Consider the following 13,322-nt stretch of genomic DNA (forward strand, 5'->3'; position numbering starts at 1 on the left):
TTAAGTCAATTAAACAGTAATTGCATATGACTCATTAACATATCTGAAGCTTGGGCATCGCAAAAACAGCTGATTTTTTAACAGAATGGCAAGTCAGATCCAGTCCACCCCAGAGGATGGGCGAGTCTTACCTTCTCACCGAGGTGATTGGGCCAAACTGCGTGTGCTGACCCCATGTCACAGTCTCAGCTGCTAACTAAAGGAATAGCTAATTAACTGTATTTGTTGATAAAATTGTAAGCATACCTTTTACGTTGTTGTTGTTGTTGTTGTTAACCGGGACTGTATTTTTTTAACGGAGGTAGAAAATCATAGGGAAGAAAAATGAAGACTGTAACTGTAGGCTAATTGGCTTTGAAGCTTTGGGGGATTCATTTTATTGTGGAAGATTCCACTGAAAGGCAAATGCTCATCCACAGCATGAAAAGTATCGACCACGGAAACCACAGGAGAAAGCTCAACTGGCTTGCAATGCAATCAGATTCAGAGGTGCATTTACATAAACCAACTTTCGCTGTCTCTGTTTTATTTATACTTGTTTATCTCTTCTAGGCAAGGACTTACTCATTACTTGAAAAAAGAACTCAGGGGCGCCTGGGTGGCTCAGTGGTTTAGCACCTGCCTTCAGCCCAGGGCATGATCCCGGGGTCCTGGGATCGAGTCCCACGTCAGGCTCCTCATGGGGAGCCTGCTTCTCCCTCCGCCTGTGTCTCTGCCTCTCTCTCTGTGTCTCTCATGAATAAATAAATAAAATCTTAAAAAAAATACTCAGTGAGAGGGGGAAAAAGAGACAAAGAGAAGAGGAAAGAACTGTTTTAAAAGTATCTTTCCTTTTATTTGAGCTCTTGTTTGAAGGTTTCCATTTTGTGGTACATTATTTTGCTGTATTTTGCCTTTTAATTTATGCTTGCAAACTTATATTAGTTAATATATTAACCTTTGTAATTCTGGACAAAGTGTATTTATCCTCCAAGCTTTGATACGAGAAGAATCCTCTCCATCAGGGAATAAAGAAAATAAGGTGACATGTTAGAGTCAAGTTTTCAATTATTACCTGGCCTTTCGTGTAGGAGAAGCTGACACTTGAGAACATCTTTCCAAGGCAAAATCCTCTCTGGGGCAGTCAGCCGTGTTGGGGCTATGAGTACCATTGGTGTCATGGGGACCCAAACATCTTCTCTTCTGATCGAGTAAATCTAGAAGATTCCCTACACTCTCCACATTTCTCTGGGTGATGCAGATGAATCTCTGGAAGGGATAACCTTAAGAGATACATAGCACAAAACTTTAGACATTAATTCACATGGTACTTTTCTAATTGAAAATACGTAGTTGTGGCGATATCACCACAATCAGACTATGACTCAACTATAGAGACACAGAATAGGACACACGCAAAACTATCACTGTAGCAAAGCAGAGGAGGGATCTGACTTTCGCTGCACTGGACTGTGCATCTACAGAGCACATAACTATGCATTGTGCTTCTACTGTGATCGAGTTACAGGATCTAGAGAACGAAACATGATATTTGACTCTCGAAATCAGCAGTGAAAAGCAATGCTTCTGTTAGGTGAGTGCAAAGACTCTGTGGGGTTGCATGTTTGAAAGGATGACAGGTCTCCAGAGGATACACTCCCGCAAAGCTTTACTACACAGAAAGGGTGTGGAAGAGCAGGAGAAAGAAATCCATAGGCAATCACGAATCGTAATGAAGCCCACATATGTCCAGGCCCAGTCCATCAATGTCCTTCCTCAGCCACAGAAGATGAACCTCATCTTTGGATACAAAGCACCTAGATACATACGAGGTATCTTGGTGTCCGGGGAGTCCAAGCTCCAGTTTACCAGAGGATGTTGAAAGCCCTGCATCATACCAGGAAGGTAGGTTGGATAATCAGGTAAGCCAGGTGCAAGTATCAACCTGAGCCTGCTTTGCAAACCCTACTACAAACACACATAACCAAGCCCCCAGCACTACTAATTTTGAATGTTTACTTCTGTTGTCTTGATTTGAAATGTATCTGTGTTTCTGGGTTTTTATCCTCATCTGACTTTTATTCTCAAAATCCTTTATTCCCCTGACCCTTTTCTCCTCTTGGCTCTTGGCCTAGTGTAACGATTTGGAAGAGAAAATAAGAAGATTACAGACATAAAACTATATCTTTTCTGTCTGCAAGTTTTTTTTTATATCAACACGTTTGGTGATACATTGTTTAAGCTGATAGGATAGGAATTTTGGGATAAAGAATGTAAAATGACTTATTTGAGATGGAGGCAAGAGCATAATTGCTTTATATGATATTTAGATGTAGGCCATTCATTGTAAATCTATCAATCATACGTGGAGAAGAGCTTTTGGTCACATGGCATTCGTGGTGACAAGTTTCTATCTGCATTACTGATATTTCTATTCCCATTTTCTTTTCTTTCTTTCTTTTTTTTTTTTTTTGAGAAAACCTAAGAGATCTTATTGGTAATATTAGAGCTTTTAACTTTGAATATAGCTAGTCTGCGCCACCATGTGCCACAGGAACACGTGTGATTACATTCCATTGTAATGTCACTGAGGTCACCCGGGTTGGAACAAGATTTCCTTGTCACTGCAATGGCCCTCAACACTCCCTGTAGCATGGATGGCTGATTCTCATTTACTTGTCTATCTTACAAAAGCTGATTTGACTGTGCCTGTTGACCCTGGGTGTTTCTCAAAGTTGCCAGAAAGAACATAATTGGCATTTTCAGCTTGCTTAATGTCCTGACGAAGTTCAGTATCTCCCAAGTGTTTTCTACAGAAACCAATTCTTGGAATAAAGACTTTCTTGGTTCATAAGGAGGCATATGACAAGAACAAGAACAAAATTAACATTAGTTGAGTACTCGCCATGCATCAAGCTCTCAATTATACAAATTACATCATTTAATCTTTAACAATTTTATAGGACAATACCTATTATTATCACCATGTTACAGATGTGGAAACTAAAGCATAGAAAGGCCTCGTAATTTTCCCAGTTGCACACAGTAAGGGACACGTGAGCTGGTGTTTAGACAGATATATCGATGAGAAGGTCCCAGAGTCCATGCAAGATGAAACAAAACAAGAAAAGCCTTAGCAGCAATAATTTTAAAAGTTCTTAAACCATGGTTCTTTATACACAGTTGTCCATGGAATGTGCCTTATGAGTAACACCCATTACTACGGAGTACACTTTGGGAAATGATTCATTTGACTTAGGGAGGCTTTCTATGCTGTCCCTGCAGACCCCACATAGGTTCTGAGGTTGCAGTGTTGCTTAGGGAGCCTTGACCAAACGGGTCTGGAACTTTCCAGGGTAAAGTGGAAGGTTCAAGATAGCTCATCACATTTACTCTAGAAATCCATAAAGAGTTCGGGATAAGCACTCGGATTTCCCACTCTGACTGACTGTGAGCACGTTCCATAAAGGCAGGAAGGTTTGTCCGTGTTTACCCCTGAGCGTTAGCATAATGCCTAGAACATGGCAGGTACCCAAAAGACGATGAATAAATGAATTCAATAGCTACCACAGATCCCAACTTTACTATGTACCAGATTTGTTCCAAACTCTGGAGTGTGGAGGAGATTACCAAGTAGAATGGGAAGTGATACCAAACGTGTGTCACACGCATCCCCTGTCCCTGTTACTTCTCATCCTCATTGTTATTCCACAACATTCAGGAAAATTAAGGCCCATGTTCCACCCAACTAGAACAGTTCCTTAGGAGGGCAAGGAGAAGATTTTCGTTCACTAATTTAGATAGTGAATATTTGTTTAAAGATTGATTTATTTACTTGAGAGAGAGAGAACGTGCATGTGTGTGTGCGTGTAGGCACAAGTGGGAGGAGGGGCAGAGGGGGAGAGAGAGAGAATCTCAAGCAGACTCCCTGCTGAGCACAGAACCCCACACCGGGCTCCATCTCACGACCCTGAGATCATGACCCGAGTCAAAACCAAGAGATGGATGCTTAACTGACTGAGCCACCAGGCGCCCAAACAGTGAGTATTTTTTGAGGGCTTATATATAGTAGCCATTGGATACACACTAACAAAGAAAATACCATGTAACACTTAATATGGTACTTACTATGAGCTTTTAATAAGTGATATATGCACACACATATCTTATTGAATCTTCTACATGTTTACATATGAGAAAATGAAGGCTGCAAAGCCGGTAATTGGCACAGCTGTTGGGGAACACAAAAGGCATTGTGCCGTGTGCTCTTGGGAGCTGGGAGCAGGGCAGGGAAAAAGAGGGTAGGCCCTTCCAGTAGGAGGTGGGAGAGGGAGATGCCACAACCCGCTGGGTCTTGTAGCCTATGTGAACATTTGCTACCACCTTTATTGCACCAGGACGTCCATGGGTCCAGCAGGGATGTGACGTGGTCCGATCCGTGGTTTACACAGATCACTCATTCTGCTTGTTACACTTTTACAGCAATAATCAGCCACGGTGATCAATAGCACACTTTTTGACCGGATTATTTATTCCTTTGAACAGATGTTTCCTTCATTATTGCAGCTAGTTCACTTGTATCACAGATGCCACGTGGAAAACGCTTCTGAACACAGAAACCTATTGACAGCTATCCTGGAATTAAGACATATTTTGGCATAAATAAATACAGTAGGCATAAAAAGCAAATTTATGAGCTCTTTACATGTTATTATATGTAAATAAAGGAGAAGATCGTGTGGCAGAGATACTGTTCACGGCTTCACTGTATCATTGATAAAAGTTCTCTTTGGTAATTTTTCCAAAGCCATCCAATGCTCCTCGGGGGTTATGCGCAGGCTAAATGACATTAGCATACTTAGATATTTAGACAATGTCTGCCATAAGGAGTCAGGATGTGGAGATAGACAACATGTAAGCTATTATTATTATTGATGCAGAATTAAAAGGGTTCAGGTCTACTATCTCACCCATATTTTAAATATAATGACTTAGGGCCGCCTGGGCGGCTCAGCGTTGAGCACCTGCCTTGGGCCCAGGTCGTGACCCCAGGGTCCTGGGATCGAGTCCTGCATCGAGCTCCCTGCATGCAGGGAGCCTGCTTCTCCCTCTGCCTGTGTCTCTGCCTCTCTCTTTCTCTGTGTGTCTCTCGAGAATAAAAAAATAAAAAAGACGTTAAATACAATGAATGAAAAGGCAAAAATGCCAGCATTTCCGTGGCATTCATTACAAAGAATACGCTGACCTGCAGGAGAAGAACCGCTAAGGCTAGCAGGGTGGCCGCGATGATGCATGCTCTGGGCAAAGCCCCGCCGCCTCGAAAGAGCACACAGCTGCCTTGGGGTTGCTCAGCTTGGGGTTGCTCAGCGCTGGCGTCTCATTCACATAAACAAGTTGCCTTTTTCGGGAGTAAAAACCAGGGCCTGCAACGCGGTAAAGCAGGCGCCGCGGCTCCTCCCGGAGGAGCATCCCGGCCGGGCTCGCGGTCCGGCAGCGCCCCCTGGAGGCAGGTGCTCAGATAGCAGCCCCTCCGGCCGCAGGAGCCAGAGGTCTCCCCGGGTCATCATCCTGGGGATGAGCTGCAAAGACTATTGGGGCGACCGGTTAGACAGCAAGAGAAATGGCACGAGGCAGACTCCGTTAAGGATTCCCGCAGCTTCCAAGCGCTGAGAATGCTCCCATCGGTAAAGGAGGGTGGCACCTGGGAATTCCCTCCCCCTAAGTCAGGGAAATCCTTCAAAGATGGGAATGTCTTCCCTATGGGGACATGCGAAGATATTTAGATGGTGGGGAAAGATAAACAAACAAAGCAAAGCAAACATGCATGCCAGCTTTTAAAAGGCAGCATTAAAAAAATAAATAAAATAAATAAAAAAATAAATAAAAGGCGGTATTATTGCCTCTGCCACCTGACAGATTTGAGGATGCAAATGACAAGCACCCCACGAGCACAGCCTAGGATAAGTGCTAGTGATCCTATTTGTTATGGCGAAAGGCTGTCCTGTTTGTTGGTTCATTTACCACTGATAAATTTTTGATGGAGCCAAATTATCCCTGGGCTCTGACCAAATTACACAGGACATTGTTCATTCATATTTTAAGGTGACCCCAAAATACATAATAGTCCAAAGATAAGTGGGAAATATTATCAGCTGGCACCTGTTCTTTTTAATTGTGCACAGATGCAATTATTCTTTTAAATGGAGCTGGGGGGATTCCCTGAGTGGCTCCGCGGTTTGGCACCTGCCTTTGGCTCAGGGCGTGATCCTGGAGTCCTGGGATCGAGTCCTGGGATCGAGTCCCACATCAGGCTCTCTGCATGGATCCTGCTTCTCCCTCTGCCTGTGTCTCTGCTTCTCTTTCTCTCTCTGTGTCTCTCTGTATCTTTATGAATAGATAAAATCTTTAAAAAAAATAAATAAATGGAGTTGGGTAAGAGATGCCTCCTCAAGTGCTGGAAATTCTGCGAGGGTAAATTAAGAGTGGTGGGAACAAGTGCATGAGAGGCATTAAATGCAATTAATATTTTCAGGCCATGGCAAGGGGGTGTAGAGGCGTACTGAGGTCTTCCTCGTCTCAGGATTTCTGCAGGTTTTTGGTTCCCTGCCATTCACTGTGTCTGGGCAGCTTGTTTAGTGCACCTTGACAGCAACAAGTCCCCTGGTGTTAGCTTAAAATCTTTTGTTGAGGGATCCCTGGGTGGCGCAGTGGTTTGGCGCCTGCCTTTGGCCCGGGGCACGATCCTGGAGACCCGGGGTCGAATCCCACGTCGGGCTCCCTGCATGGAGCCTGCTTCTCCCTCTGCCTGTGTCTCTGCCTCTCTGTCTCTCTCTGTGTGACTATCGTGAATAAATAAATAAAATCTTTAAAAAAAAATAAAAATTTTAAAAAAAAAAAAAAAAAAAAAAAAAAAAAAAAAAAATCTTTTGTTGAAAGTGTGAGTTAATACTAGGGTTTTTTTTTTTTAAGATTTATTTTTTGTATTTATTTGGGAAAGAGAGAGAGCACACAGAGGGAGAGGGAGAAGCAGAATCCCTGCTGAGCAGTGAGCCCAACACGGGGCTCGATCCTAGGACCCTGGGTCATGACCTGAGCCGAAGGCAGACGCTTAACCGACTGAGCCACCCGGGTGTCCCAAAACTAGTTTTAATAACAGATCCACGCAAAAGCTGTTAAAATAAAATAATATCAGAACAAGTTTGTCTTCTTCACTTACCAGCCACAGCAGAAATCAAATTCACAGCTTCACAAGTATTTTCACTCAAGTAGCTATGTAACTGCATCATAACGATTTAATAGCTCTAAAGACCAATATTTTGTGAAGCGCTACATCCACACCAGGCATGAGGCACTATGTTAATAAAACAGACATGGACTTTCCCCCTCGTGGAGTCTGGAGGATAATTTGTAGTCATAGATTTGGTTAATCTGTCACTGGTGTTTGAATAAAAAGGAGTTTAGGGTGCTAAAAAAGGATTGGTTTGGAGTAGAAAGTTAGATGCCCATGGTTTGTTTCAGGCAATGGCAGAGAAAGGGAGCCCATGGTAATAACTAAGATGGAGCCATACGGGGGTAAGGGCGGGGATGGTGCGATCGTTGCACACCAGGCACTGAGTTGAACGCCCGCATGGATTACCCAACTGGATCCTAACACGGTCTGCTGAGGTTTTCATGTGAAGACATGCACATCTAAGGATACACAACAGGTTTAAAATTGAGGGGCTTGCCCAGGTCACACAACTTGTAAGTGTGGATTTTGATGTTTCTCACTCAAACTCAAGAAAAACTAGAAAATGGAAGATTTTTTTTTAAAGAGTTAAAATAATGAGGGCCTTGATAGACACAAATAGATATTATTAAAAGCACAGAGATGCCAGTGATAGGCATTGTCATGGGACTCAAGGATTGTGACCCCCATTACTCTCTGTGTGCTTTGTTTTACTGCTATTACAAACCAACTTCTCCTGCTAATGCTCATTCCAGAAAGATGTCTCCAGAATGTTAAAATGAGTAGACATGAACCTGAAATGTTGAACTGTCAGGAGCAATCTCCTGGTTTTCAAAAAAACAAAAAACAAAACAAATCCCCCCCCCCCTCAAAAAAAAACCTCTTCCACTGTTTGTTCTCAAATCATTCAGTCAAGAGCAAGGCATCAGAAATTCCTAGCAGGAGGCAAACCAGAGGGCAGAGATGACAAGCCCCGCCCCGACGTCCACGCTCCTGCTTCCTATGCTTTCAGTTGCCTGCAGCCAACCACAGTCCGGAAGCAGATGATCCTCCTGACTTTGGGTCAGAAGGTCAAAAGGAACCTAATGCCAAGTCACAAGGCCTCCGTCATTCACCTCACTGCATCTCATCACAAAGACATTTTATCATCTCACGTCAGGACAGGAAGGGTGAGTATCGTATAAGATATTTGGAGAGAGAGAGAGAGAGAGAGAGAGAGAGAGACCACATTCACTGAGCTTTTATCATACTATATTGTCATAATTGTTCTATTCTAATTATTAATTATTGCTGTTAACCTCTTGCTGTGCCTCATTTATAAGCAGCTTTGTCACAAGTATGCACGTCTAGGAGAAAACATAGTGTGTACAGGTTTGGGTGGGTACCGTCTGCCATTTTGGGCATCCACTGGGGTCTTGGCACAGATCCTCGGTGGATAAGGGAGGACCACTGCATGCAGCCAGTGGGCACTCAGCTAAAAGAAGCTTAGAGAGTGAAAACAAAACACAACACAACAAAACAAAAAGCCTTTGCCTCCTTTCCCTCATAATAAAATGCTGACACAACCTTAATTATAGTGTTATAAACAGTGCTGTTGGACCACTGCTTCGCCATATGGGACTGAGGACCATAAATAGGTTATGTATTGGTTCTTAGGAAAAAAAAATTAGAATATAATCTTTGCGAAAATCATATTTTTATGAGCCTGCTGAAGAGTAGCTGAATGTTGAATCAAATCACGAATTCTCAAGACCATCATAATCAGAGTAGGCAAAGTATATATTTGCTCAGGGAAACATCTGTTAAGGAATTTCTCCTGAGTCTCATCAGTAGTTGGCAAGCTTTACGGCTTTAACTATGTTTTCATTATTGGCCTGTCTGCAGAATAGTTTACACGGGTTGTCCTTCTATCATTAATTCACTGGTAGAGAAATAACGTTTCTCATGGCCTGCCATGGTTGATAATGCTCACGAGAACATTTAAATTTTAAAAAATCACTCACTGATTTGTATTTTACTCAATTGTAGTCTCGAATTTTATGTCCAGGCAAAGAGGTTTGAAAAGGATATAAATAGTAAGTTATGAAATGAGCGTGAATCAACCATGGTGTTTCCATTTACAGCTCAGCTACTTCCGGACTGTTGCAGAAACCGTATCTTTACTTTATAACGCTTTGTTCACGGCCATCGGGCCAGCATTTCTAACACTACGCGGTGAAATTACTGAAATTGGCTAAATTGTATACATAGAAAAATCTTTTTTAGTCCAAATGGAGGCACTTTCCAGCAACATATATTTTCATCGAATTGTCAAATCAGCTACAGGAGAGGGAAAAAAAAAAACAACAGAGGAAAACCAGCAAATCGCCTTCTTTGACACATTTATCTCATAGATGTGTATCACCGGTGGCCCAAATTGCAGAAACAACGGACTCCTGGGGATATATTTGACATTAAATACATCTATGACCAGGATCATCTTATTTTCTTTCTAGATTTCTATTTGGGGTTTCCCATGTGTAATATAGTCAGTAAAACACTATCTCAATATACCCACACATTTTCCACCTTTTACAGTTGATTTGCAGGTAAATTAATTTTGGAAATTGTGATACGAATACTTAACATGATTTGTCCTCTCAACAAATTTCGATGTATACAATACAGTCTGGTTAACTGTCGGCACCGTGTTGTACATCAGATCTCTAGAACTTATCTATCTTGTACAGACGAAATGCAGTTGTCGAACAACTCCACGTTTCCCCTCACCCTCAGGCTTCTAGCAATTGGCATTCTCGCCTCTGCTTCTATGAATCTGAATATTTTAGTTATCTCTTCTAAGTTGAATTGTGCAGTATTTATCTTTTTGTAACTGGCTTCTTTCATGTAGCTTCCTGTCCTCTAGGTTCATCCATCTGTTGCATCTTGCAGGATTTCCTTCTTTAAGACTAAATGATACTCCACTGTGTGTATATATCACATTTTATTTATCCATTCACCTGGCAAGGGCCATTTAGGTTATTTCCCTATTTTGGCTATTGTGAATAGCACTCCAACGGACACGGCGGTGCAGATACCTCTTTGAGAAGCTCATTTCAATTTGACGATGTGGAGAAACTGGAACCTTGCACCATATTGGCGGGAATGTGAAATAGCGCAGCTGCTTTGGAAAACAGTATGGAAGTTCCTCAAAATATTATTAAAAATAGAACTACTATTTTTACTGTATGACCCAGCAATTCCCCCTCTTGGTATACATGCAAGTGAGTTATTTTTGCAATGGTTCTTGCTAATACCATATTGCAATACCATTGAATATTGCTAATATGGGATATGATTGCAGCTCTAACATTTTTCTCTGGTCAAAATATTGATATAACTTGGTCAAAAGATAAGCATGAGCAAGAACGAAAGTAGTGTTTCTCTTGCGTGCAATATCAACCTGCGGTTGTTGATGCTATTATTAAGTTTCAGTAATTGGGGATCCCTGAGTGGCGCAGCGGTTTGGCGCCTGCCTTTGGCCCAGGGCGCGATCCTGGAGACCCGGGATCGAGTCCCACGTCGGGCTCCCGGTGCATGGAGCCTGCTTCTCCCTCTGCCTGTGTCTCTGCCTGTCTCTCTCTCTCTGTATGTCTATCGTAAATAAAAAAAAAAAATTGTATAAAAAAAAGTCTCAGTAATTGTTTAGGTCATCAATCTCTGGCAAGAACCTTTCAGGGTGCTTGATGGTAGTGCACGCATCAAGCTGTGCTACATTAAAAAATGATGAATCTCTGTCCAGGTAAAGCTCTGCCCTTTGGCTATCATAATGTATCACCATTTTGTTTACAAATAGGTATTTGCTATGCTAAGTAGCAAAAGGGTACATGAGATTTTAGAAACAAATGAGATGTTGGCACCAGCTAATATAGGAACTTATGTAGTTGAAAGTGCGACGGAAAGTCTAGAGAAAATGATCATGGTTACCTGTGAAATAAATGGTAAATTAAGATCATTGTGATGGGCTACTTAAATGACCAAAGATTATTTATTTAAGATCATGCTTTTCACAGAATAACTCAATTTTAACTTTCAATTTCTACTCTTAATTTTTTTTTAAGATTTTATTTATTTATTTGAGAGAGAGAGAGAGCACAGAGAAAGAGGGAGAGGGAGAAGCAGACCCCACGCTGAGCAGGGAGCCCAACACAAAGCTTGACCTCAGGACCCTGAGACCATGACCTGAACCCAAGGCAGACACTTAACTGACTGCGCCACCCAGGTGCCTCTCGACTTCTACTCTTAAAAAATAAAGTCTCTGTGTCTTACTGAAATACAACTGCATCATCATACATAATTTTGGTAACTTGTAAAATTCAGAGGGCTCTCTTTCTAATCCTTTCTGTTAGGTTCATTAAGCTGTTAGCTACATTGTGGTCTTGTCATTTTAATTTTGGACAGGAGACTTTTATTTTTGATAGGAAACTTTTTTTCCTAAACATACAACGGAAATGACTTTATCTCCTCTCTGCTGATTGGTTCATAAGGCAGCTAGCTGTATGTCACACCTAGGGATCCTTCCTTATTAATCCAAGGTGGCATTTTAAGGATATGTTGAAGGAAATCTGTGCAGTGCTTGCTACAATTCCTTTTATCTTTTTTTTTCAATCCCTTTTATCTTATTTTTTTGTCTTACGTATTTTTTCCTGCATCTATTTTTCTATTACAGCTATATTAGTTCTGGCTCAATTATCATTTTTTGTTTAAGGAACATGGTACAACCTTTATTTTTATTAGCAAATCTTTTGAGATATATAGAAGAGTATGGAAAAAAGAAAACCATCATCTAAGAAAATACCACGGAGCTTTATCAAGTCTTTAAGAATTTAATAGATTCAGATTTTTCAAAAAAACAAATGATTAAGGCAAGAGCTATAGCGTTTTGGCTAGTTTTTACAGACAGCCTCTTCCCTCCATTCCTATCCTGCCCATTAGAATGTTTGTGAATTTCGTGTACACACTTAAACTATTACTGCATAAGGATTTATGGATGCGCACCATGTGAGGTTTTGTGTATTTTCAGTTTATACAAATAGTCTGAGACTATGAATATCATTATTTAGCTTGCCTTTATTTTTCAGTATTCTATTTTTTTGAATTTCACCATGTTAATACATATATCCCTGGTTCATTCATTTTAAGGACTACATGTTATTCTTCTGATGAAGTAGATCACATTTTATGTAATGAGCAATTAGGCCTGGGTCCAATTTTTTTTATAAACATGAATGTCCCACAATATGTCCACTTGCCACACAGGCTAGGGTTTCTCTAGAAGAATATATACCTAACCATTCAATTGTTGTGCATATCTACAACTTGACTAGGATACCGTCACGTTGCCCTCCTGGATGTTTGTATTACTACACTTTGGGCAGTGCATAAAAGTTCCCCATTTTCCCACAAGCTTATCAATGGTTAATATCAAATATTTTTAACCTGTCATTCTGATGAACATGAAGTAATATTTTACTACGGTTTGTTTTCCATTCCCCTACTTAAAAATGAGCTAGAGTATGTTTTCATATATTTGTTGGACATTAGTCTATCACTAGATTACATATTCACATCCTTTTCTCACTTTTTTGGTTGTTTGACTATTTTCCGATTAATTAGTAGAAGCTCCATACATATTCTTACAACTAATCATTGTCAGTTACATGAATTGCAAACACTCTTTCCCAATGGATAACTGATCTTTCTCATTTGTGTATAGTCTCTATTGTTGAAGGGTTAAAGATTTAATGTATTCAAATTCATCAGTCTTCCCTTTTATCTTTTGAGCTTTTGAATCATTTAAAAAATTTTTTCATCTTATTTTTTTTTAGAGAGACAGAGAGAACCATGTGGGCGAGAGAGGCAGAAGGAGAATCTTAAGCAGGTGCCATGTCCAGCGCAGAGCCTGTCAAGGGGCTCAATCTCACAACCCTGAGATCACCACCTAAGTTGAAATCAATAATCGGATGCTTAACCAACTGAGCCATGCAAGCACCCTATGCTTTTGGATTTTTTTTTAAGATTTTATTTATTTATTTATTTATTTATTTATTTATTTATTTATTTATTTATTTTTCTA

At 40.9% G+C, this 13,322-nt stretch overlaps 1 long non-coding RNA gene across 1 annotated transcript in view; it reads right to left on the reverse strand.

The window, feature by feature from the left end:
- Window positions 1–13,322, reverse strand: part of LOC129515078 (uncharacterized) — a 449,457-nt gene that overhangs the window by 34,451 nt on the left and 401,684 nt on the right. The window contains exon 4 of the long non-coding RNA XR_008665519.1: window positions 1,055–1,262. This is a non-coding gene — a long non-coding RNA (uncharacterized LOC129515078). The remainder of the gene's footprint in view (window positions 1–1,054; window positions 1,263–13,322) is intronic.

This window comes from Nyctereutes procyonoides, unplaced genomic scaffold, assembly GCF_905146905.1.
Source record: "Nyctereutes procyonoides isolate TBG_1078 unplaced genomic scaffold, NYPRO_anot_genome, whole genome shotgun sequence".
NCBI classification, from domain to species: Eukaryota; Metazoa; Chordata; class Mammalia; order Carnivora; family Canidae; genus Nyctereutes; species Nyctereutes procyonoides.